The sequence below is a fragment of the Ambystoma mexicanum genome, chromosome 13 (genome assembly GCF_040938575.1).
Source record: "Ambystoma mexicanum isolate Mex_15411 chromosome 13, UKY_AmexF1_1, whole genome shotgun sequence".
NCBI lineage: Eukaryota > Metazoa > Chordata > Amphibia > Caudata > Ambystomatidae > Ambystoma > Ambystoma mexicanum.
Window position 1 is genome coordinate 208,170,076 of NC_090938.1, and position 26,021 is coordinate 208,196,096.

The following is a 26,021-nucleotide window of genomic DNA, read 5'->3' on the forward strand; positions in this document are numbered from 1 at the left end:
TGCTGGGTTGTAGTGAATTGTGACCTATTCTTCTGCATAGTGATTATTAGCGCTTCCAGCTCATTTAACGTGTCATTATGAATAACAGCTGCACCACCCGGTTGTACATAATCCACAACACCCTCATTCACCACTGCCCGAGGGTCTACCTGCAAAGGCATTACAAGTTCACCCACCTGCAAAGAGCAAAGATGAAGGATGCATCGATGAGTTCTCGACAGGGTTTACTGATGCATTAGCTAGGTTATCTAAAATGTTAACATTGGCCAAGTTGATAATGTTATTTTCGCCTTCAAAACTAGAAACAGTTACATTCGCAGAATTATTTATTGGCCTTGGTAGTCTAATTGTCGCTAATAAAAAAGCATGTGGCCCATGGTGAACCCTGATGCACACAACTGGTTGTATTGACCGCCCCTTTCTGTACAGGTGTGACACCCGGTGTCTCATCCTTGGAACCATTTTTCTTTAGCTACAGTCAAGGGCCATGGCCCGTAGTTGTTTTACAACATTGAATAGATTCTCAAGATTGTGGAGTGAGTTTTACAGCTAGAAGTATTCAGAATTTACATCACAACACCCCCGCCCCCGCTTCACACTGCGTGTGGCCGGCGGCTGTATACTTTCAAAGGAGGATTCTATCTGAAGCCAAGAAAAGATGTGTCTGAAAATATAGCGTCTCTCATCCCCACACTGGCAAGAGAAGTCTGAGCATTTAAATGGCCTGTAATATCTGTCAGGGCCCTTGAGCACACCAGTGGTGGGGGGTCAGCACCAAAACCAGAGTTTTTAAACCAGATTATTCCCTCTGGCGCTCAAGGGCTGCCAACATGGTAAATGAGTTATTCCTGTAACTCTGTCCCTTGAGCTGCTAGAACACTGGGGAGCAGCTTGTCCCGGCAAACCCCTGGTTAGGCATCCATTTGCTATGCCATTTCCAAGACACTGACTGTTACATGCTAATGTGGGATCAGCACATAGACCATAATGTTTTATCGGACCCCCAGATATTCCACAACGGGTTGCAAGGGTCCTCAATTCAGTCATGCTCATTCCCAGGTGTGAAGAAAAACTTTGCTGCATCGGGACCACCAGAAATGTTATGACACATGATGACTGTACAAAAACAGGTGCATCTGCTGCCATACCTGAAGCTAAACTCTGATTTCAGAGGAGCCACCAGAAATTCCAGGGGCCCTTGATGCCTGTACAAAAACAAGTTTGCCCTCTGCCTTATCTGCAGTGGAACTCTGATGCAGCAGATCCACCAGAAATTCCACGGCCTTTGATGACTGTACAAAAACAGGTGCGCCCGCTGCCATAATCCTTGGATCTTGCTGCCCCCAAAAGTGTGTTGCGTTAGATGCATCAATTTTCATGAAGCCATTGAGGGCCTGGAGCCGAGCTCCACAATTCACCTCCAGAGAGCCTGCCGGCTGTGGCATGATCCAGTTGTTGACAGACATTTCTATAAAAAACATAAAAAATATACAATCAGTATAAAACATAGTTTACTCATTAAACATCAGCCTATCAAAATATTCAACATCTTAAACCCTTATACAACCAAGCGCATCTTGAGCCCATATAACACACTGGGCCTCAAGCCGAGTTTGCCGGTCCAGAAATAGGGGTGTCAGTAAGCTCACCGGCACCCTTGTTTCTGGACTGGCAAACTACGGGTTTGCCTATCGAAGCCGCTGTACCCTTCAGGTCTGACCCTACCGGACACAGCGGTCACAGTAGGCAAAGCCGTCATGGAAGCACTGGGTCCTTAAACAACGGCGCCAGTACTTGCATGTCCCCACTCCCATAGAGCCTGACTTCCGAGCTGCCAGACTTATAATAGCCCAGTGGCACCGGGAAGTCAGGCGCCTGTAATTTTGTTACGGTACGGCTGCAACCCGCCAGTAGCACGTTACCGCCAGACCTATAATGAGGCCCAGTTTCTTGCCACCCTTAACGATTTCAAATACTTAGTACAACACTTCAGCAAATGTCTGATCTGTGACACATTGGTATAACTGTAACATTTTATAAAACGCAGTAAAAGTTGTAAATGTATTTTTAATTCATGCCACATAATTAAGAAAGCACACTGCACATGAATCATAAGAGCCAAAAGTGTGAATCATTATAATGTAATTATTCCAGCAACATACGATGCAATGGTACCAAAAACAGCTAAGGCCCCATTTATAAATGGTGCTCTCCAACTAGGCCCAGAGTGTAAATTAATATAATACAACAACCTAGAATTCTGGCTGTAAGCACAGCTCTCCTCAAAACTTGCATAAAATATATGCTCTGCGCTCCCTATATTCAAATCTATTTATTCAATGCAAACATTACTTAAAAACACATTTTCTACAAAATAAAGGCCCCGGGTGTAACATTCTCTATTCATTTCTGCTCGCTTTAAGCAAGCTTCACAATGCCTATATAAAAGGCCAGGGCTAATAAACATTTTCATATGCCCGTGTTACAAAAACTGACTGCACTTTTTATTCCATAACATGCATGCTGTTCCCTTCTATTCTCCATGTGCTATCGGCCACACCGGGGCTTCACAATGTCCCTGTATATTGTGCTAAGCAAAGTGCACAGCCAGGCCTCAGCATTGGAAAAAAAAAGGTTTAAATAATTGCATAATGCACAAACCCTGGCACATTTTTACAGAAACCTGCAATTTAAAGCTGCAGCATTATTGTGTGCACAACCCTCTAAACACACAATGGCCATCCAATGCTGCGTGCTAACAGCAACACAGTTTACAAGTGTCAAAATAAGGGCTAGCATTGCAAATAAAATGCTCTTCCTGTGGCAGGCGGCAGAAAAGATTGACAAGAAAAACAAGCTTGATAATACTACATAGTGACGAGCCCTACAGCACAAAACAAATATAAGTATAGATTGCGAGCCTGCCTTATCTCACCAGGCACATTCCAAAGGCAGTTTCAACATCCGCTAACATTTTATATGCCCATGCTTTTTCTCGTATAGCTTAACCCTACCCTGACAATGTTATAATTTTTCTCACAACTGTGTTTTAAAAGTACATTGAAGCTTACGTATACAAATGCAGGCTAACACTCTGAGTTACCCTGCACAGATGTCGGTTGTAGCGCTTTGCTGTACAATTTGTTTTACATTGTGTCACTTTACGCTTTTCAACCAGTCCCATACTTAAAACACAAGATGAGTCCAGCACAATCTACAACATAAACTTAAAAGAAGCCAGGCTTTCACACCAAATAACTCTTTTAAAAAATATTAACAATTACTATTGAAAGATGTGCGCTGTTTGGCAAAAACTCAGATTCACCCTTGCACAACCTGTCAGACCAGTAGCCTCACAATGCAGCTATATTTTGTTTACACAGCAGCCCCCAAAGGACTAGAGCGTGTATCTGTACAGGGTGTGCAGTTACAGTCTTAAAAGTCTGTCAATTTTTCATACTTAGAGCAGTGTAGAATTAAATAATTGTACAGAGATCTAAAAAAATATATACATTTAGATTGCAAGCCTTTCTTATCTGTCCAACAGCACACGTTCTACAGTTCTTCAAACATGTGGGCTGGCATAAATTCATTTCTTTCATGTTCACATGAGTCTAACACTCTGAGGCTCACAATGTTACATCTCTACTGTTTGATACATAGAAATAGGCTAAAGCTGCTCTCAGACTCTACAACATATAAACACTAAGTGCAATTTGTTTAACAATATACCACTCATTTGAAATGTGAAAGGATTACATCTTACCTTATTTTTTCTTTCTTTCTTCTAGCTCAGGTTTTTACTCCACAACGCAGAAAATCAGCAGGGCCCAGAAAATCACTGTGGCTCCAAAGCAATATTTTGGCTGATGTCCAAAGTCTGCTTTTAAACACATCCTCTAGCCCCCACACCATCCCCTGACACCGACAGCTGCCAGAGATAACGGGCCTGGACACACATTCACCAAGCATGACAGAGCAAGAAATATCCCTTCTATTGCACAATCTAAAATAATGCGCATTCATAAAAACTGTGTTGCTTTTAGATATGACAGGACCAAAAACAGACACCACTGTTTATCAATACCAAGCAGCTGTCCTTTTTTGCAAAGTAAGAGCTCCAGGTGTGAGAAACCAAAGGGTGTTTCACCTATGAGTCCCCGGCGATCTCTCTCTCAGGTGGCCAGGGCACAGCCATCGCCTTTGGTTCCAGACCCTGGGGGTGGACCAGTGCTGAAGGATCACCTGGGTGAGGGGTCTTCGGGGAGTTTGGGGTGATGCAGCTGATGGTGGGACACAGTATTCCCCCACGTCTTTGTACACCTAACCCATCCTATTTTTTAGGATTATCCTATGTCCCAAATCCCCCCTTTCTACACAAACACTGGGCCGAGGAAGAGGGCGACTGAGAGTAACAAGACTAACTCATATATATCACACTGGACATGTCCCGCTAATCTGCTCAGGCCAAGTCAGGCACTTGACTTTAAGTACATACAACTGATACCAATTAGCTCTCCGCACACGGATAAAAGGCGGAACATAGAGACAAACTCTGAACAAGGTGGAACACGAGTAAGAGCAGAACATCCGGGGTAAAGGCAAACCTACTGGAGCAGAGAGGCAGAACAAGGGACAAGAGCAGCGGGTTGAGAACGAACCCCAGGAGGTCGCTACCAGAGGTCATTGCCTCCAACAGGCCACAAAAGACACGTGGAGAAGGCCAAATCCCAAAGCAGAAGGCTGCATTATGTTTCAAGGATTCCAGTAACCCTCCCGGGTGAACAGCCGAGTTGGAGAGGCGAGGCCGAGCCTGTGGTACTAACCTTAACTCGTGGATTGGAAAACTGTTTGTTTGTTTGTTTGTTTGTTTGTTTGTTTATTTATTTGTATAGCGCTCTTGACCCAGGGGTATATGTGCGCTTTGAACATCAGGTTACAAGTAACAGAAGGGGACAATAGTACAGTAGTAATAAGGCATAGGAAAGGTTGACAGGAAGGCAGTTAGTGCATAGATAATAATAGGCAAGCAACATAGGAAACATTTGAGCATTAGGTATACATACATACATGGTTGGTCGGTTATTTGTTGAGTAACCAGGAGATGACCTTAGTTCTGAAGGGTTGGAAAGTGGGTGTGGATTTGATATCCAGTGGGATAGTGTTCCAAAGTTGTGATGCCAGAACTGGGAAGCTGGATCCACCGGCTCTTTTGAGGGAGTATTTGGGCACTGTTAGTTGTAGTGTGTTAGACGATCTGGTGGTTCTAGTATTCTGTCTTAATGTAAATTTGTTAGAGAGATAGGGCGGGGCAAGATGGTTAAGAGCTTTGTATGTGAGGCATATAGTTTTCAGGTCTATTTTTTGTTGGATGGACAGCCATTTGCAAGCAATTCTGGTGGCGGAGATGTGTTCTCTTCTGGGAAGGTTTAGGGCGGCACGGAGTGCATTGTTTTGTAGGACTTGCAATTTATTGATTACTGTTTTGTTGGCACCTACATAGAGGCTATTACAGTAGTCCAGTTTGGATTGAATGAGTGCTCTGGCTAGAATGAGGCAGTTGTTAGGGGAGATCAATGGTCTGCAGGCCCTAATTAATTTACCAGTGTAGGCAGTGGCTGAGGCAGTCATATTGATTTGTTTAGCTAGATTGGTATTCGTGTCTAGGTAGAAACCAAGGGTTTTTACGCTCTTGGCGATGGGTATGGCGTTACCGTTAATAGTAAAGCTAGTGTAGCCGGGACAGAGTTTTTGGATGGTGTTAGGTGAGCCGACAAGGAGCAGTTCAGTCTTATCATCATTCAGGCACAGGCCATGTGTGGCCATCCATGCCTGAATGATGGAAAAGACTTCATTGATCCATTTGGCGTCCACGTTGTAATTACCTGATAAAGTGAGGAGTATCTGGGTGTCATCTGCGTAGTTCGTGTAGGTGACACCCAGATTGTCCAGCTTATCGAATAGGGGCTTTGTGAATATATTGTATAGGGTGGGTGAGACACAGGATCCTTGTGGGACACCGCAGGTGATGGGGATGGGGTCAGCCGCTGCAAGGGGAGAGAAGACCCGCATGGTCCTATTGTCCAGGAAAGATTGGATCCATGTGACCGCAGAGTGGGAGAAGTGTGCTGCCAAAGACAAATGGTTGCACAGGATTTTTATGGTCGACCAGGTCAAAGGCAGCGGAAAGGTCGAGGAGAAGAAGGATGGCAGCCTTACCTTTGTCTTTGAGTTCGTCAATCTGGCACTTGAGATCAACAAGGGCCGTTTCTGTCCCGTGTTGTGGTCGAAAGCCAGATTGGCGAGTTCCTAGTAAATGATTTGCCTCGAGGTAGTCCTGGATTTGTAAATAGGCCACTCTATCCAAGATTTTTAGTAAGAATGGGACGGTGGTAATGGGTCTATAATTCGTGGGAATGTCAGGGTCGAGAGTAGTTTTTTTTAGTAGAGGTAGGACCCAGGATTGTTTCAGATTGCTGGGGACCAGGTTATTGGCGAAAGACAGGTTTATTAGTTTAGTGATGAATGGGGAAAGATCCCTAGCTGCATCTTTTATGATCTGTGCGGGGCAGCTGTCCCCCTTGCAGTTTGACGGTTTCAAGGATGCTATAATTTTCTGAACCTCCGATATGGATACCTTTTTGAAGGTGAAGCCTGAGCTAGTGGCAGTAAGCGGAGGAGGAATGGGACTGGAGGTGGGATCAAGAGTGAGTTGTTGTCGTTTGTTGTTAATTTTGGTTTGGAGCCCTGAGATTTTGTTAGCTAGGGCATTCTGGATCCCTGTGCACCACGGTTTATCCTTAGTGCAAGAGTCAGTGGGAGTGATGGGGTTTTCTAATTCCTTTAGTATGTTAAAAAGCTCCTTAGTACTGGAGCTTGCCTGGGAGATCCTAGTGTTGAGAGATTCTTTCTTGGCACGTGTAATCTCATTTTTGTAGAGAGTGGAAATGTTGGTGAGATTAGTTCTGTTATTTACAGAAGGCACTGATTTCCATAGTGCTTCGAGTTTATTTTTTTGTTGACGGAGAGTTTTGAGCTGTGGGGTGTACCATGTGTTCAGGTGCGCTTTAGGTTTCCCTTTGCGCAGTTTCAGTGGGGCAATGATGTCGATGGCTTTGGCCATGGAATCGTTGTAGACGTTGACCAATTGGTTCAAGTCCATAGTAGCAGGTAGTGCGTTCAAAGTAGGGATCACCAAAGGTATTAAGGCTTCCGCTGTGATGTTGCTCTTTTTCCTGGTTGGGCAGGCAGGTGCAATAATGGGCCTTTTATGCACTAAATTGCTGGTATGAATGTCAAAAGGGGGGAGGTAATGGTCAGTCCAGATAAGTTGTGTGGGATCTTTCACAGTGACGTTGCAGTTAAGGGCAGTTATCCAGTCAAGGATTCTGCCCTTCGAGTGGGTGGGTTTGGAGCAGAGTTGTTGGAGGCCATGCTCCTCTAATGCCAAGGCCAGGGCGATGGCTGGGGTGTCGAGAGGGTCGTTAAACCCAAGATTAAAGTCTCCAAGTATAATCATTTGTGCTGATGGTTTGGAGCTTTCAGCAACTAGTGAGGTGATGTCTTCCTCAAATGAGCCAGGTGGGCCCGGGGGTCGGTAAATTAAATGCAGCGTGATAGTACTTTTATGGGAAGTTTGTAATTTGACTGTGAGATGCTCACAGGATTTAAGTGGAGGAGAGGAGGCTAGTCTGATGTCAAGCGTGGACTTAAAAATAATGGCTACACCGCCTCCTCGAGCGTTCGGTCTATCTGCTCTAAGGATGGTGTAGTTATCAGGTATGGCTAGAGTAAGAGATGGTCCTGCAGCATCGTGCAGCCAGGTTTCGGTTACAGCAAGGAAGTCCAGGTTGTTTGTTAGAATAATGTCTGCGACTTCTATGGAATGGGCGACTAATGATCTGACATTTAGGAGAGCTCCTTTAGGAATGGGAGGGATAGTGTTGATAGGTGTTACAGTGTGAGGGTTGGTCTTATTAGGTGATTTGGCTGGGCTTTTGCTAAATCTGTGGTTGGTCTTATTAGGTGATTTAGCTGGGCCTTTGCTAGATCTGTGGTGGGTTCTGGCGCCAAGTCTAATGTTCCGATCGGAAGGGATGAAGGTAGTGGTTCGAGAGATAGTTGGGTTAGCCATTGTGGAGGTGCTGTAGTCGAGAGTGGGGCATGATGCTCTCGTGTTGATGGGGTTCCGCTTGTAGACAGCTGAGTGCGTATTAGCTGGGACATCCGGAGAGTGTGCATGGCTTTGGGTAGGATGGGCGGATTTAGGTTCCGGGAGGAAGGCTGGTGTGGTGGGCAGGAATGTGTGGGGCAGGTGATCGGGTGATGTCTTGGGCAGGCAGGTCTGACTAGACCATTGTTATAGGCTAAGTAACTATTGCTAGTGCATGGTATGTTGCTTTGCATGACACAGAAGGGGAACATGATCGCAGTCAGGCAAAGTAGCATGCTGGGGCTAGGGTGATGTACAGAGGAGTGGCGGGTAGGGGGCATTGCTGATATAGGTGGGGCACAACACAATGTAAATGAGGTCTGGGGCGACCATAGGGCACAACACAATGCAAATGAGGTCAGGAGGCGCACAACACAATGCAAATGAGGTCTGGGGCGACCATAGGGCACAACACAATACAAATTAGGTCTGGGGTGACCATAGGGCACAACACAATGCAAATGAGGTCAGGAGGCGCACAACACAATGCAAATGAGGTCTGGGGTGACCATAGGGCACAACACAATGCAAATGAGGTCTGGGGCGACCATAGGGCACAACACAATGCAAATGAGGTCTGGGGTGACCATAGGGCACAACACAATGCAAATGAGGTCTGGGGTGACCATAGGGCACAACACAATGCAAATGAGGTCTGGGGTGACCATAGGGCACAACACAATGCAAATGAGGTCTGGGGCGCCCATAGGGCACAACACAATGCAAGTGAGGTCTGGGGCGACCTTAGGGCACAACACAATGCAAATGAGGTCTGGGGCGACCATAGGGCACAACACAATGCAAATGAGGTCAGGAGGCACACAACACAATGCAAATGAGGTCTGGGGCGACCATAGGGCACAACACAATGCAAATTAGGTCTGGGGTGACCATAGGGCACATCACAATGCAAATGAGGTCAGGAGGCGCACACCACAATGCAAATGAGGTCTGGGGTGACCATAGGGCACAACACAATGCAAATGAGGTCTGTGGCGACGATAGGGCACAACACAATGCAAATGAGGTCTGGGGCGACCATAGGGCACAACACAATGCAAATGAGGTCTGGGGTGACCATAGGGCACAACACAATGCAAATGAGGTCTGGGGCGACCATAGGGCACAACACAATGCAAATGAGGTCTGGGGTGACCTTAGGGCACAACACAATGCAAATGAGGTCTGGGGCGACCATAGGGCACAACACAATGCAAATGAGGTCAGGAGGCGCACAACACAATGCAAATGAGGTCTGGGGCGACCATAGGGCACAACACAATGCAAATTAGGTCTGGGGTGACCATAGGGCACAACACAATGCAAATGAGGTCAGGAGGCGCACAACACAATGCAAATGAGGTCTGGGGTGACCATAGGGCACAACACAATGCAAATGAGGTCTGGGGCGACGATAGGGCACAACACAATGCAAATGAGGTCTGGGGCGACCGTAGGGCACAACACAATGCAAATGAGGTCTGGGGCGACCATAGGGCACAACACAATGCAAATGAGGTCTGGGGTGACCATAGGGCACAACACAATGCAAATGAGGTCTGGGGTGACCATAGGGCACAACACAATGCAAGTGAGGTCTGGGGCGACCTTAGGGCACAACACAATGCAAATGAGGTCTGGGGCGACCATAGGGCACAACACAATGCAAATGAGGTCAGGAGGCACACAACACAATGCAAATGAGGTCTGGGGCGACCATAGGGCACAACACAATGCAAATTAGGTCTGGGGTGACCATAGGGCACATCACAATGCAAATGAGGTCAGGAGGCGCACACCACAATGCAAATGAGGTCTGGGGTGACCATAGGGCACAACACAATGCAAATGAGGTCTGTGGCGACGATAGGGCACAACACAATGCAAATGAGGTCTGGGGTGACCATAGGGCACAACACAATGCAAATGAGGTCAGGAGGCGCACAACACAATGCAAATGAGGTCTGGGGTGACCATAGGGCACAACACAATGCAAATGAGGTCTGGGGCGACGATAGGGCACAACACAATGCAAATGAGGTCTGGGGCGACCGTAGGGCACAACACAATGCAAATGAGGTCTGGGGCGACCATAGGGCACAACACAATGCAAATGAGGTCTGGGGTGACCATAGGGCACAACACAATGCAAATGAGGTCTGGGGTGACCATAGGGCACAACACAATGCAAGTGAGGTCTGGGGCGACCTTAGGGCACAACACAATGCAAATGAGGTCTGGGGCGACCATAGGGCACAACACAATGCAAATGAGGTCAGGAGGCACACAACACAATGCAAATGAGGTCTGGGGCGACCATAGGGCACAACACAATGCAAATTAGGTCTGGGGTGACCATAGGGCACATCACAATGCAAATGAGGTCAGGAGGCGCACACCACAATGCAAATGAGGTCTGGGGTGACCATAGGGCACAACACAATGCAAATGAGGTCTGTGGCGACGATAGGGCACAACACAATGCAAATGAGGTCTGGGGTGACCATAGGGCACAACACAATGCAAATGAGGTCTGGGGTGACCATAGGGCACAACACAATGCAAATGAGGTCTGGGGCGACCATAGGGCACAACACAATGCAAATGAGGTCTGGGGTGACCATAGGGCACAACACAATGCAAATGAGGTCTGGGGTGACCATAGGGCACAACACAATGCAAGTGAGGTCTGGGGCGACCTTAGGGCACAACACAATGCAAATGAGGTCTGGGGCGACCATAGGGCACAACACAATGCAAATGAGGTCAGGAGGCGCACAACACAATGCAAATGAGGTCTGGGGCGACCATAGGGCACAACACAATGCAAATTAGGTCTGGGGTGACCATAGGGCACAACACAATGCAAATGAGGTCAGGAGGCGCACAACACAATGCAAATGAGGTCTGGGGTGACCATAGGGCACAACACAATGCAAATGAGGTCTGGGGCGACGATAGGGCACAACACAATGCAAATGAGGTCTGGGGCGACCATAGGGCACAACACAATGCAAATGAGGTCTGGGGTGACCATAGGGCACAACACAATGCAAATGAGGTCTGGGGCGACCGTAGGGCACAACACAATGCAAATGAGGTCTGGGGCGACCATAGGGCACAACACAATGCAAATGAGGTCTGGGGCGACCATAGGGCACAACACAATGCAAATGAGGTCTGGGGTGACCATAGGGCACAACACAATGCAAATGAGGTCTGGGGCGACGATAGGGCACAACACAATGCAAATGAGGTCTGGGGCGACCATAGGGCACAACACAATGCAAATGAGGTCTGGGGTGACCATAGGGCACAACACAATGCAAATGAGGTCTGGGGCGACGATAGGGCACAACACAATGCAAATGAGGTCTGGGGCGACCATAGGGCACAACACAATGCAAATGAGGTCTGTGGCGACCATAGGGCACAACACAATGCAAATGAGGTCTGGGGTGACGATAGGGCACAACACAATGCAAATGAGGTCTGGGGCGACGATAGGGCACAACACAATGCAAATGAGGTCTGGGGTGACCATAGGGCACAACACAATGCAAATGCAAGTGTAATTGCAGGTAGGTTGTGGGCTCGGCGGAGCGTTGATATAGCAGGCACAGTGTTACCTTGGCCGGTGAATGCGGTGGACCAGGGGGTCTGGCAGACGGCAGAGTCGGCAGTTAACAGTCAGAGAACAGGCTCCAGCCTTGTTCCCGTGGGCCTTGGAAGGAGGGGGCCGGCTTCGCCTGCCGGCACCCAATGGCAGGGGTTGTGTACGCTGTAGCCAATCAGGCAGGGCAAGGCTACTGATGTGTGCCTGGTAAGGCACAGAGTGAAGCAGGCCTGAATACGGCGGCCATCTTGGAAAGGGGTACCTCGTGTGCCTCGGTGCAGGATACGGGGCAAAATGAGCTTTGGCAGGCGCGGGGCAGGTGCAGGTTGCCTGGGTCCTTAATGGGGCAACTCAGAGCACTTGCGAGCATTTATGTAGTAATTTAGCAAAATCGAACTTGGATGGATTAAAAATGAGCGCAATTGTGGCAGCGCTTACCGGATAGCAGCAGCTGATCCTGGATGGCTTCCTGGCCCGGCCCGCTGCTCCTGCAGTGTCGGGGCCTTGAGGGATGAGCTCCTGCTCATCAGATGGAGTCCACAGCAACGGACTGTAAAAAGGAGAAAGAAATACACAGAGCCGGTGAGTTTGCAAGCGAGCTGAGAGACCGGTGTGTGTTAAGGAAAGATTGAAGTTGCAAGTTTATATCATAAGTGAAGGTTGCACGTGTGTGGATGAGACGTGAAGAAAGGCAGACCTGTGAAGGAACTTTGAAATAAGGACAGCTGTGAAACCAGCGATACCGAGTAACGCAGTGGTCCAGTGAAAGGAAGTTGCCACTTGAAAGTCTCTGTGAAAGGTGCATTGTGTGTAGCGATAAAGTGAATGAACTGTAAAAGCAAAGGGATTAAAATTAACCCATAGAAAAGGGCAGAGTAAAAATCGGAATGTTGAACTTTAACTTTGAGTCAAAGTAATCCTGCGGAGGTCTATAGAGAAAGCCACGCACATTCGAAAGTATTCGACATCCAAAAGCGGTCTGGGCCCGACTGAGGGGGAACCAACATGAACCTTTGTTGTGAAAGGTCTGAGCCCGACAGAGGGGGAACCAACGTGAACCTTTCTTGGGGAAGGTCTGAGCCCGACAGAGAGGGACCAACGTGAACTTTTGTTTTGGAGAGATCTGAGCCTGCCAGAGGGGGACCGGCGTGAATCTTTTGTTGAATGTTGTTTGAAGGGCTGAAAAGAGAGACTTTAATGTGGAAGGCCGGACGGGCCCCGATCCATGTTTTGAACTGTTTATGTGTTAAAACCCAAGCCAGAGTGTGTCATCCTGCCTACGGGGACTGCCTTACTCTGTGCTGTCTAATGTGGTGAGGCGAGCTGATTCAGCCACATTTATTCTTTATATTTGAACACTGATTTTCCTTTACACACATATCTCCTTTATACACATGTTGTACAGGAAATAGGGCAGGCATTAGGCTTTGTTAGCATAGGCTATTTTGATTTGACGGGCTCAACTAGGACTGTTTTATTTATTGTTTGATGGTAGAGACTACTCCCATCCTAGCTATAGGACAAAGTAGGAGTTTCTCCAACCCCATTGAAACTTTAATAAAGGTTTTACAAATGGTACCTTTTGTGTCAGTGTCGTACATGTGATGCCATGCCAACCTTACACAGCATTGCAACATTCTTCTACCTGTGCTAAAACACAGCTGACTGGCTAAGTGACACAGCACATGTCTACCCATTCACAGCTGATTGCAGCTTTACAGATATAAACATTGTGTCAGCTGTTATGTGTAACCCAGCCAGCCAGTGTAGAAGTATTGCTTTCAACTATAGTAAATACTGCGTTTTAAAATGACAAGAATTCCATGTTTGAAAGACCAGCCACATTTTTCAGACCCATGGCCATTTGCATAGTCTCCATTTAACTGCACAAGGTATTGTCCAGATCTATTAGTTTTGATATTTGTCTAGGCTCTGTGAAACAACCATTGCTCTGTCATTTTGTTTCTGGCTGCACTGTGTTTTTAAAATGGTAAGCATTATCTGGAGACTAAGCATTGCTCTTCATTTTTTTTTAAACTGTGTTTGCCCTCTATTAAGTATAATGTTAGTAGAATATATATTCTATATTTGTATTCACGCTATAGCTCTTCAGACCTGCTTTGTCATCGTATATTTTCAATGGTTTCATGCCTGCATATGGGTCATGAAGCTTTTTTGTGAACATTGTGTTTTGAAATGGCAAACATGCACTACTAGAAAGCATTCTATCATTTTGTTTCTGACTGCACAGGACTGTTTTGCAGCAATGAAGTATTTCACAGCATTAGATCTCTACTTTAAATTTATTTTAAAACCCTTCTGTTTGGCTGGCCTGCGCAAGATTCTGTTGCTCTAGTGCCAGGCCTTGGTGCTGTAAAACTACACTTTACACTGCCAAAGAAAACAGCTTACAACTTTTCTGTCTCAACCTTTTAAAGCACTCTTTTCTTTTTTCTTTTTGCCAACCTCTATTTTCATTCTATCAAGTTCAGTGTTAGTACAATATATATTCAATGTTTTTATTCATGCAATGCAACTTAAATGTTTTTAATATCAACCCATTATAAAAAACATTTTTTATTCACATGTTTACCTTTGTATTCACATTTTATTCAACTTAAAATACCAAAACCATTCCAAACGATTTATAGCGCAATCCTCTCCTTCACATTTTAAAATTATGACGGTATGTCTTAAAAAAACACAACCTCCTTTTTATAATAAATCTATGTAAAAAGTGTTATAAAATCATGATGTCAGCTACTGTGCCTAGAATTATATTAAAACTATATAAAATTCTAACAGCGGCTCTATATTTAAAAAACCCACTCCCGCATCATCGCCGCGTTACCACGACAAACCCTAACATTCACAATCTCGCTCTTCACAATTCAATTCCACCTCAAGCAGGCAGCGGCGCACACACATGTCCCAGCCATTTTTTATAGACATTTTATATTCAAATTGTATCTTTTTAATATAAAATTGATATCGCTTTATGTCCTTTTTTATATCAAACTACAAAAAGAATTAATATCAAGAAATATACATTTCATATAAACTAGATATCTGATATCACTTTTATATTAAATTTATGTCAAGTTTACATCAAAACCATATCAAAAGAAGGTGGGACTGAGGCCGGAAGAAGGGGCATTCCCACGTGTCAACATTTACTTGACAAGGAAAGGGAGCCACTATAACTTCTGACAATGAACACTAAGGCAACACCAGGTCATCAGGCTCATGCTTATAAATAACAATGCAGCATCATTTTATCAAAAAAGCATGATGAAATGCTGGGTGTTACTGTTCATCATCCACAAGAGAACATGACAATCTAGGGCTCTAATGTACATTAGTGGCAAAGGCATGATCATGAACACGTTGAGGCCGCTATGCAATTGTCTGCATTTTGCATACTTATTTTTGGAGACACAATATTTGGTGTTTTGCTCTCCTCGAAAAGTTGTCAGTATATTTGTTAACGCTGGGAATACTTTTATTTGTCAGCAGCCGATTTGTTTATATAAAGCTGTGTCTGATTATGATTGAAGACAATTGTTCCCCCTTACAGTAATTTGAGGAAAATGTAATCTGTTTATTATAACATCTATTTATTTATTTATAGAAATCACCGGAAAGCAATGCATTTTTGGCAAGAAAACGGGTACATAATTTTACATTGATAACAGAGCAGATGGCATGGGTCCTTGACAATGGGGTGAGAAAATACAGGGGAAGGTGGGCACATAAACCAGGGACGATGACATGACAGAACAGCATGGGAACGGGATGGTGGGGGGAGTGACAGAAAAGTGCTGTAGGGTCATCTGTGAGGGTGTGGAGAGAGGGAGGAAGGGTGATGGAGTAATGTAGAGTGCTAGGAAACAGGTTCTTCAGAAAGTAGGAGGGTTTTGAGGTTTGATTTAAATAGTGGTAGCGTTGGAGTAGCACGGAGGCTGAGGAAGAGCATTCCACAGTGGGGGAGCGAGGAGAGGGAGACAGCAGAAACGAGAGGGAGGGTAGGGGCAGTCGATTAGTGGCAAGGAGCTGAGCCAAGGATGATTGCAACAAGAGGGAGGGGGAGTAGGGAGTGAGATGAGCAGATAGGTAAGGTGGGGCACGTCCATGTAATGTAAATATATACATATATATATATTTCAACATCTATTTAAGATATAATTTATATTTCTTAATTGTGATTCAGATTTATATTTTCGAGACAAGCTCTTCATTTTTTGAAACATCTATATATATATAAAAGTTGAGCGTGGGTTTGTGGCGTGAAGCGTTGTTCCTTGTACAATTCCACACTGTTAATCCAATCTGCACCATATTTTGCATAGATACCTGTTAGGATCCTTCAGACATTACTGGCTACACAGTATTTGGCCACCCCACCCTTTTCCCTGGATTTCAGCAAAACTTAAAATGTATTTGTGGGCTTGTGGCCTGCTGACAAAGCTGTAAACCATGTTCACCGAGAAGGGAAACAAAAAATGCATGCGAGGCGAATGAACCTGAGAGGCGAATGTCAAGGCAGGTGGTATTCTAGACGTGTCCACATTTCTGCTGAATTTGGTGAAAATATTGTTTCTGAACTGGTCCCGACACGAGGGACCTCAAAAACCACTTTTCAGGCCCTAGGATGCATGATTTCCGAGATATTTGCACCTCACCATAACAAACTGCACCATGCCAGCATAAGGCAGAACAGTGACCTACACGATCATTCATTTTCAACAATTAATGAGAGTGTTATAATGTCTGTCTACAGAACCCGTTCGGAGAACGGGTACTTTTTTAGTATCTTATATTTTTGTTATCTGTTATGAACAATGTGGCCATTCAACCTTACCTGCTCTACTTTGTCAAGAGAGAGGGACTCACAGATCAGTGGCCCCACTACTGCTGTCCGAAATGCATTGAGAGCCCCAGTGTACCAACACATCAATAGTTCCCCAAAATAAGGGAACAGCAGACAGGAGGCTAGGCTACCGCCCAAAGGTATTTGTGTTACTGCCCACCCGTCTGGCGCAATTAGTGCCGGATCAATGATTGGGCAGTAAAGGGTATTCCCCATACCCCATTGGGTCCATTGGACCCAATGGGGAATATTTGGGGCAATTACCACCAGCAGTATTACCGCACGGTAATTGCACTGAAAACCAGCATTTTTCTGGCGCATTTATCCCCAGCTTACAGCTGGGGGTAAATGCTGCCAACTCATGTTTGGGTGGTCCCTTAAATGCAGCGGTAATAGCATTACTGCTGCATTTAAGGACTACCGCCTGTTGCGTAGTTAATACGCGGTACTACGCATGCGCGGGCCACAACGAGGCTCGCGCATGCGCGTTATCAATAAAGACGGTCCTGGCCGGCAGTTCGCGCCGGAGACCAGAGCAGCAACACGTCTCCGGCGTGTCTCTCTGTGCGAGTGCTGGATGCGTGTGTGTGTGTGTCTGCGTGTGCGGCCTGACATCGCCCCACAATACCACACTGGCGATGAGGACGGCGCGGGAGCAGTCCTCCGCTCCGGTAGCGTCCAGCGAGGAGAACGCTGCTCCGTGTCGGCACGGGCCCATACGTGTGGCCGGCGGCAATTTTGGATTGTGCGTGGAACGCAGTGGTTGCGGCCCGTGAGGGTGCTCATGCGCCACCTGTGATTTTGCACAGAAAAACATCAATTTTTGGACCCTCCACAGCCTGTGCAGCCGCAAGGTTGTGGCATTATGACAAAAAAAACGAGGAAAAAAGAACGGCACTGAGGAAAATATTGCGCCAAGGGTGATCCGGGGCCCTATCTTCATGCAGTTCAACGCATACCTGTGAGTACCATGCAGAAAAATGGGGGAGGAAGAGGAACAGGATGGCGCTCCTGCCCTCATCCCTCGCAGGGTGAACAGCACACTAGCCCCCATGCCCGAATTTGATACCACAGGCCCACCTTCCAAGTTGGGGCCTAAATGGCTCCTATGGGTGAAGAGGTTGGAGATGTTCTTCACGGCCTCGGGGATCACGGAGGACGAAGAAAGAATCGCAATCATGGTGTACTCGGCAGGGGCCGAGGTTCACAAGATATATGACTCTCTGAACATTCCGGCTGTGACATATGCTGCAGTGAAGCAGGCGTTCCGAGATCACTTTCTGCCAATGACGAATGTAGACTTTGATAGGTTCGTCATGAGTGCGGAAAGACAACGAGAGGAAGAGTCATTGGATCAATTTTGTGCACGACTCAGAGTTCTGGCAAGCTCCTGTAGATGGGGAAATGAAGAGGAGATGGGTCAGAACCAGTTGTTGCAGGGCTGCAGCTCTGGTAAACTGAGGAGGCAGGTATTGAGGGAACCTGGTTTGACCCTACAACAGATCCTGGACACAGGGAGGGCCTATGAGCTGGCTGACGCGAGGGGTGCGAAAATGGATGCAGTCACGCATGGGATAAAGGAAGCCGAGGCTTTCGCAATTGGCCACACTACCCCAGGAAAGTCAAGGTGGGCGTCAAGAGGAGGTGATAGCCCCGAGGGGCATAGCAACGCTCCCTCGTGCCAATATTGTGGGTACGACCTGCCACACATGGGTAACTGTCCAGCCAAACCGAGAACCTGTGGCCGGTGTAACACACCAGGACATTATGCTAGGGTGTGCAGAGCAACAGCACTTGTTGCAGCATCGAGAGGGCCTGAAAGGGTTGCCAGAGGCAGCACTCGGAGCGTGAGGGGTGTATCATCCATTGAACAAGGTATGCAGGACCTAAACATCGCCGAGGAGGAGGAGGAGGAAGATGAAATCTTCATCTCAAGTATAGCTGAAGGCCCTGGCAGAAGACGACAACCCAAGTGCACGGTTAACATTGGGGAAACACCCACACCGGTCTTGATAGACACTGGAGCGTCCGTCTGTGTGCTGGCGACGGAACATTACAACGCACTCCCTGGTCCACCAAGCCTAGCCGAGTCCACAGCACGTATATATGCTTTTGGAGGACACACACCGCTCCCCATCCAAGGAGTATTCGTGGCCCCAGTCACTCACGGACAAAATCGAATAAGGGCAAGGTTCTTTGTCACAGATGTGAGCCCACATTCCCTTCTGAGTTGTGCTGCGGCTGAGGCATTGGACATTGTACACTTCTCATTTGCGGTCTACCACACTGACTTGGAAAACTTGTTGAGTCGTTTTGAGATGATATTCTGAGGGATAGGGAAACTAAAGGCTGACCCAATACGCTTCCACATCGATGGGTCTGTGAGACCAACGGCTCTCAAACACCGCCGCGTCCCTTTCCATCTGAGGACACAGGTGGAACGCGAGCTGCAATCCCTGATAGACAGGACATCATTGAGAAGGTAGAGGGCCCTACCCCGTGGGTCTCCCCGATCGTGGTAGCCCCAAAGCCCAAACAGCCGGGTGCGGTACGCATCTGCGTGGACATGAGGCTTCCCTACCTAGCGATCAAAAGAGAGCGCCACATAACACCCACCCTAGACAACATCATTGGGGAGCTTCAAGGGGCGAAAATGTTCTCAAAACTGGATTTGAGATCCGGGTACCATCAGTTGGAGCTCCACCCCGAGTCAAGATACATTACAACGTTTACGACTCACGAGGGGTTATACCAATATAAAAGACTCAGTTTTGGTATTTCTTCCGCAGCAGAGGTCTTCCAGAATACCATCAGAGGAGCCCTGTCTGGGCTCAAGGGAGTGATAAACATGTCGGATGACATTCTGGTCTTCGCCCGTTCCGAGGCTGAACACCTAAAGCGCCTGGATAGCACACTGGTGAGGCTGTGCGACCTAGGGTTGACACTGCACAAAGAGAAGTGTGAGTTCCTGAGAGACAGGCTGGAATTTTTCGGGTTCGTCTTCCACGCGGGGGGCATATCACCTGATCCCGAAAAAGTGAAAGACATCCGGGAAGCGACCCCGCCAACCTCACCATCTGAAATCAGAAGCTTCCTGGGTATAGTGACGTATTATGGTCGCTTCATCCGCGATCTAGCCTCCCTGTCGGAACCCCAAACGAAATCGCCTGGAACTGGGGGGATAAAGAACAGAGGGCTTTCGACACCATCAAAAATGCCCTATCGGAACAAGAAACAATGGCATACTGTAATCCGGATAGGGAGTCTGAAATTGTAGTCGATGCCAGCCCCGTAGGACTGGGGGGTGTCCTCATGCAGGCCGACAATCAAGGAACAATGAGGCCCATCGCATATGCCAGAAAAGCGCTAACAGAGATGGAGAGACAGTACTCTCAGATTGAATGGGAAGCGCTGGCCATCCTATGGGGGTGCAGGCATTTCCGGATATACATTTTGGGCAAACCGGTCGTGGTGGTAACAGACCACAAGCCTCTCATCCCGATCTTGTCCGGAGCCTCATCCAAACCACCACCTAGAATAGAGAGATGGATGCTGTCGTTAATGGAGTACGGGGTCAAACTGCTGTATCGACCAGGCCCTGACAACCCAGCAGACTACCTGTCCCGCCATCCAGGTGCGGGGAGGCCAAAGGACACAGTGGAAGTAGCAGAGGGTATTGAAGCAATACATCTCGCGGTCGAATCGGCGCTGCCCGTTGCTCTATCTCGCCAGGAGATCGCGGAAGACTCCAACATGGACGAGACGTTCACAAAGATCAAGCTTGCAATGGCCAATGGAGAATGGCGAGAGGTCCTCCAGGACAACTCCCGAAGGAACGCAGGGGCTCAGAAAGACCTGCAGGCCCTCTGGAAGGCGCGCCATGAGCTCTCGGTAGCCGAGGATGGCCTCCTGCTAAGGGGTCACCAGATTGTCATCCCAAGAACACTGGTTGACAAGGTTCTGCAGCTCGCACACAATGGGCACCAAGGGATGGCCAAGATGAAAGCAAGACTGAGACTCAAGGTCTGGTTCCCCGGCCTGGAAAGTAGAGTGGAGGAGTTTGTGAGAAGGTGCATCCCCTGCCAAGCAGCACACCCGCTGGAGAGGGCCCCGCCAATCCAAACCATGGAGAGAAGTGACCAGCCATGGGGGACGGTCCATGCCGATTTTGGATCCAACGGCCGAGGGCTCCATTTTCTAGTGGTGACAGACCAGTGGTCCCGCTATCCGGAGGTTGAACTGGTGGAATTGACCGCAAGTGACCACACCATCATGGCGCTGGAAAAGATGTTCGCCACGCATGGATTTCCGGTGGAGATATGCTCAGACAATGGGGCACCGTTTCGGGGGCAACGTTTTGCTCAATATTGTGAAGAGAGGGGAATACACCATAGGAAAATCACACCTCTCTGGCCAAGGGAAAATGGGGAGGTAGAGCGCTTCATGCGAACGCTCAACAAAGTGTTCCGCATATCAGCAGATCGAGGCGCAGACCTCTGACGCAACTTAGTTGACTTCCTTCGAGAGTATTGCTCGACCCCCCATCAATCAACCAGGGTCGCCCCAGCCGAAGCACTCTTCAAGCGTGTACCAAGAGGGCTCCTGCCGGAAATGGAAGGCCGCCAGCCGGGGGAGATTGAAAATGGTCCCGTGCGAATGGAGGGGGCGGCGCGGAACGAAAATGAGACGATCAGGATGAAGCTCTCGGAGAGGCCGATTGCGGTGGGGGATACCGCGCTGGTGCGAAGCAGGAGAGCCGAAGGGAAGTTATCGTTAATCTACGAAACACAGCCCCTGGGGGTGACGCATGTAAACGGCTTGATGGTCACGGCTGCTAACGCACGTGGAACTGTCACCAGGAACATCTCGTTTTTCAAGCGCGTGGGGTCTGCCGAAATGGATGAAGTCGACACTCCGGCATCTGAGCCAAGCGATGGAACGCCACTGAGACACGATGGACTGGCTGAGACTCAAGGGACCCAAGAGGTGCCTCAGGCCGAGGCACGCAGGTACCCGAGCCGGGCGGGGTGCAAGCCGCCACAGAGATTCTAAGACTTTATTATGGACCCTGCTTCGTAATCTTGGTCGTGCTGGAACGTTTACGTTTGAAGCATAAGTTGTTAAATTACACTGTTAATTAATGTTCATTGTTTGGGGAAAAAGGAGGGATGTTGCGTAGTTAATATGTGGTTCTACGCATGTGCGGGCCACGAGGCTCGCGCATGCGCGTTATCAATAAAGACGGTCCCGGCCGGCAGTTCGCGCCGGAGACCAGAGCAGCAACACGTCTCTGGGGTGTCTCTCTGTTTGAGTGCTGGATGCGTGTATGTGTGTCTGCGTGTGGGGCCTGACATCACCCCACAATACCACACTGCCCAACTCGAAATGAGGCCCACAGTGATTTATGACCAAATCAGATGAAGAGGGTTGCACCCCTATCGCGTGCAGGCCTTGGTGAGAAAGGTGTAAAAAAAAGCAGGCAAATGAGAAACATTAGAGATGAGGCGCGATAAGCAATTAAAGAGATAAAATGAAGAGTGTTCTCAATATGTAATCTGCTGATGATCATTACAATTTATGGCATCAGAGTGTTTGCACACTATTGCATTCGCTTCTTGCAGCATCAGTTGCCTTTTTGTACTTTGCATTTAAAAGTACAGTTAACACCACAATTCTGACATTTGTCTTTGAAGTTGCAATGGCGCTTAGTGGGGCCAAGTAGATCCAGGTTAGAACAGGCATTGATAAAGCCAATAGGTCTGACATGTAACTTACAAAAGAGAAGCCAGAACTATTGCTTTCACCGTTGCTTTTTTAAGGTGATGGTCATGATTTATACTGAAGTAAGATGGTCTCCCAAATCAAGTTTTTCATAATGACAAAGCATAACGCAATGCTAAATCATGGATCCAAGGCAGCTTTGTATGACCTATGTAGTACTGTTGAATACTTGGTTCCAAGAATGAAGGGGACCCTCATTAGACTGTTCATTCAGATTGAGTTGCCCGCTGGTTGTTATGGCATATTAGCTTCTCACTGTTGTTTAGCAATTATTTCATAGCTTTAGTTGCAGGGGTAGCGGAGGAGAACTACATTGGAATCCATTTGCAGGCTGTATTTATATTTTTTCCAAAAAGGATTGGAAAAGTGAAGAGTAAAGACAATTTCACCCACTGTTCACATTTCCACTCCCTTTCGGAAATGTCCACAATTGCATGGAAGAGAACCTTTTGCATATAAGTGCAAATGACACAGTGCCCTCTGTGCAATTTAAGAGACTGTCCCAAGGACTGTTCCAATACATATACCCCTGAAAGGAGATAGAGAAACAGAACGGATATCCTTAGATTTTGTCAAAACCCAGAGATCTGACTGCTTACTTAAAATTGCCTTTGAATGAGCAACTACATATGAAGAAGCTACGGAAAAAGCTAAGGCCCCCACACCAGAGTAGTAGCATATGGCAAGAGCAATAAAATAATACATAGACATGCTGGACAATCAGATGGAAGGAAAGGGGAGCCTCAGGTGTAATCCATTCTGGCTCGTCGGAGCGAAAGACTTTGCACTTATATATGGAGATTTGGACAAAATATGACCGGCTGTTCCAAGAAGCAGAAAGAAAAGTTAGGAAAAAAGTAGCTGGTTAGAATCCTATTACTCAGATTGCTCAGAGGTCACCCTAAAGGAATAGCAGAACAAATTCAAGGATGTCAAAGTGAGGAATGGAATGTAGAAGATAAAATTGGACTACGAGTGAAGTGGTGTGCAAAGAAAAATGACTGGAGCCAAGGATTGATCAAGGACCCCGTCACTTGTTCAGCAGCTAGAACGGCTGCCAAAATAATTCTTCTATGAGGGCTTGGACCGCCTCTCTACTGGGAAAGTAAAAAGAAGGTAAAAACTCTAACTGCAGCAGGTAAAGAAAGAACCGACAGCTGAATTGCAGATGGTCCAAGGTACTGACACCCTTACCAGACATTTGACATCCACATCAAGAATAACATGAAGGAGCAAAATAGGAAAGTCTTTTAATATCTGAAAAAACACACAAGGAAACTCATCTGATAAGGCATGAAGAAAAAGATTATTTAATCAATTCACCAGAATGTACCAAGATTGGTTAACAATTGGATACAGTCAACCACCAAAACCGCAGTGGTTTGTCTCAAATTAGAATTTCAAATACAAATGGACAAAACAGAAGCATATAGACAACAGAAAGACAAAGGTATCCGATTCAGAAAATAGTTTTGCCGTCAGACAGTTTACTTAATTCTTGAAACCAATTTCTCACACTTATTACGGAAACAGGAAGAAGGACTAGAGACCTTCTGTCTAAAAAATTGGTCTATCAAAGACACAAAGAATACAAATTTGATGGCCCAAATGTTTTTTGCATACTGATTCGACCAAATAGTTTAACAGTGAGGGGCGTATCGCCAAAAATTGTTTCATGCATTGATTCTAGTTACCAATCACATCTTAAAGAAGGGGTATGTGGATGATCAACTCTTCTTTCAAAAAACAAAAATGTCCTAAAGGGAGAGGGTGCTTTCTAGGGAAGGGTTTCCCCAGGAAAAATATCAATTTGATGATTGAGGTCAAGACCTTAAGCAAAAGAGAAACTACAGACTGGCCCATACATTCAAAGGAATAGCAAATTTGAAATGGTCAGCAGTCTTAAATAGCCTGGGTTACCTCTGTAATGTGGCAGGGGTCAAAACAAAGAACATTATAGAAAGGTGAGACGACTCACAGCCTTAAAACCAACCAGAAACTGGATTAAATGGGCAGAAAAAAATAACCTTTCTGTTCCAAAGTTGAGGGGTATAAGTGAAGAAAGCTGCAGAGTGGAAGGCATTCACTGTGCAGAGCTGAAGAAAGAAGTACCAGAGAATCTGCTGTAGCTGTGCTTAGCCTCTATTGACATCTGAGGGGGACAAAGGGCGCTCTTTATGTGGAGGCTGAACACAAACATTGAATCCTAAAACGGAGGCTCAGACATCCCAAAGTAACCCACTCTATTTTGGGGTTTGCTTGTTGAGTTAGGGTTATTTCATTGAATTCTCAGACTTGTATTCCTGGATTCCTAGTTGGAATTCCTGCCATGGAAAAGCACTTCCATAATGGGGGACTGTGCATAGTTCTAGTCTCCATCAAACCCTGAATGTGAGATTGATGTTTACATAGTTTGCATTGAATCCTGAATGGGAGTTGAAAGCTATCCCCAGGCTCCAATGGGTCCTGTATGAGAGCCTGAAGCCACACTTAATCTGCTGAGGTCCAGTAAGGTGTGGTGGCCTACTGAAGGGAGAGGTAAGTGGCAGGCTGCAATAGACAGTCAGTAGCTGAGGGAGAATGGTGGGAAGCAGAGGTATGACTTTGCTCCTTGGGTGACTGCACACCGAGCTGAGGGGGAGCATTATTTACCAAGTTTCCAGCTAGTGTAAAGTGAAACTCTGTGAATGTGCGGTTTGTGGTGGCCTTCTGACACTGAATGCGTCACCCAAATGCACAAAAACACATACCACTGAAATGTTGGAAATGAGAGTCATTTCTGGTGGGCTTCTTGTCCTCTCCCCTTGTTATGCTTGAACTAAAATGGCGCTGGTGCGCAGTGCATTCTGGGAGCGCTTGGAGCCATGATGGATATTTGCTTCATGCCGCAGTGAAAAGCTGCACACATTTTGCTGAGTGTTAGATTCACGGTGCTGAGGAAAACATGTTTTCCAAACCTGGTATGTGGTCAAGGACATTTCTGCTGGGAAAGCTAACTTTGTTATGGTTTGTTACTGTTCTCTGCGGAGCGTGTTTTTAGAGGAGGGAGGCACTCTGCTCCTTGAGGGTGGCTGTTGATTGACCCGGCTGGCAACCGACGGCCGCTCATCAACTGTGCAAGTGCCATTTCCAGAAGGTTCGAGAACTGCCACCCCTTTTCGGAGTGTGTATATATGCGGAAACCCGTAGGTGGTCAGGTGAGACTTCAGCCGGAGGAGGACGCTTACGTCCGGCACTCCTGTGAGCTGTGGTGCTCTTGGCCTGGCTGTTCCCGGGGTCTTCCAGCCGCTTTTGGGCGAGATGAGGAATCCAGTTACGCTCACGGTGATGTATTTCCTTTTGAATTCTTTGCTTCTTCTGTGATTTATGTCTATGTTATTTCTGTGAGTTATTTCTATGTTATCACTGGTTGCTTCTAAACTTTGAATAAATAGCCGTATAAGTGCTGATTATCTTCTAAGAGTGTGTGGTTGCGAGTTATTGCGTCTTTCTGCGTTCAAAGTATTGGCTCTATAATTGCATTGGTGATTTATGTTTTTCCG

General features: G+C 46.9%; 1 long non-coding RNA gene across 1 annotated transcript in view; it reads right to left on the reverse strand.

The window, feature by feature from the left end:
* Window positions 1-308: 308 nt before the first annotated feature.
* LOC138521098 (uncharacterized) overlaps window positions 309-26,021 on the reverse strand; it is a 109,637-nt gene continuing 83,924 nt past the window's right edge. Inside the window, exons 2-3 of the long non-coding RNA XR_011282934.1 lie at window positions 12,267-12,378; window positions 309-1,468 (exon numbers count right to left, since the gene is read on the reverse strand). This is a non-coding gene — a long non-coding RNA (uncharacterized lncRNA). The remainder of the gene's footprint in view (window positions 1,469-12,266; window positions 12,379-26,021) is intronic.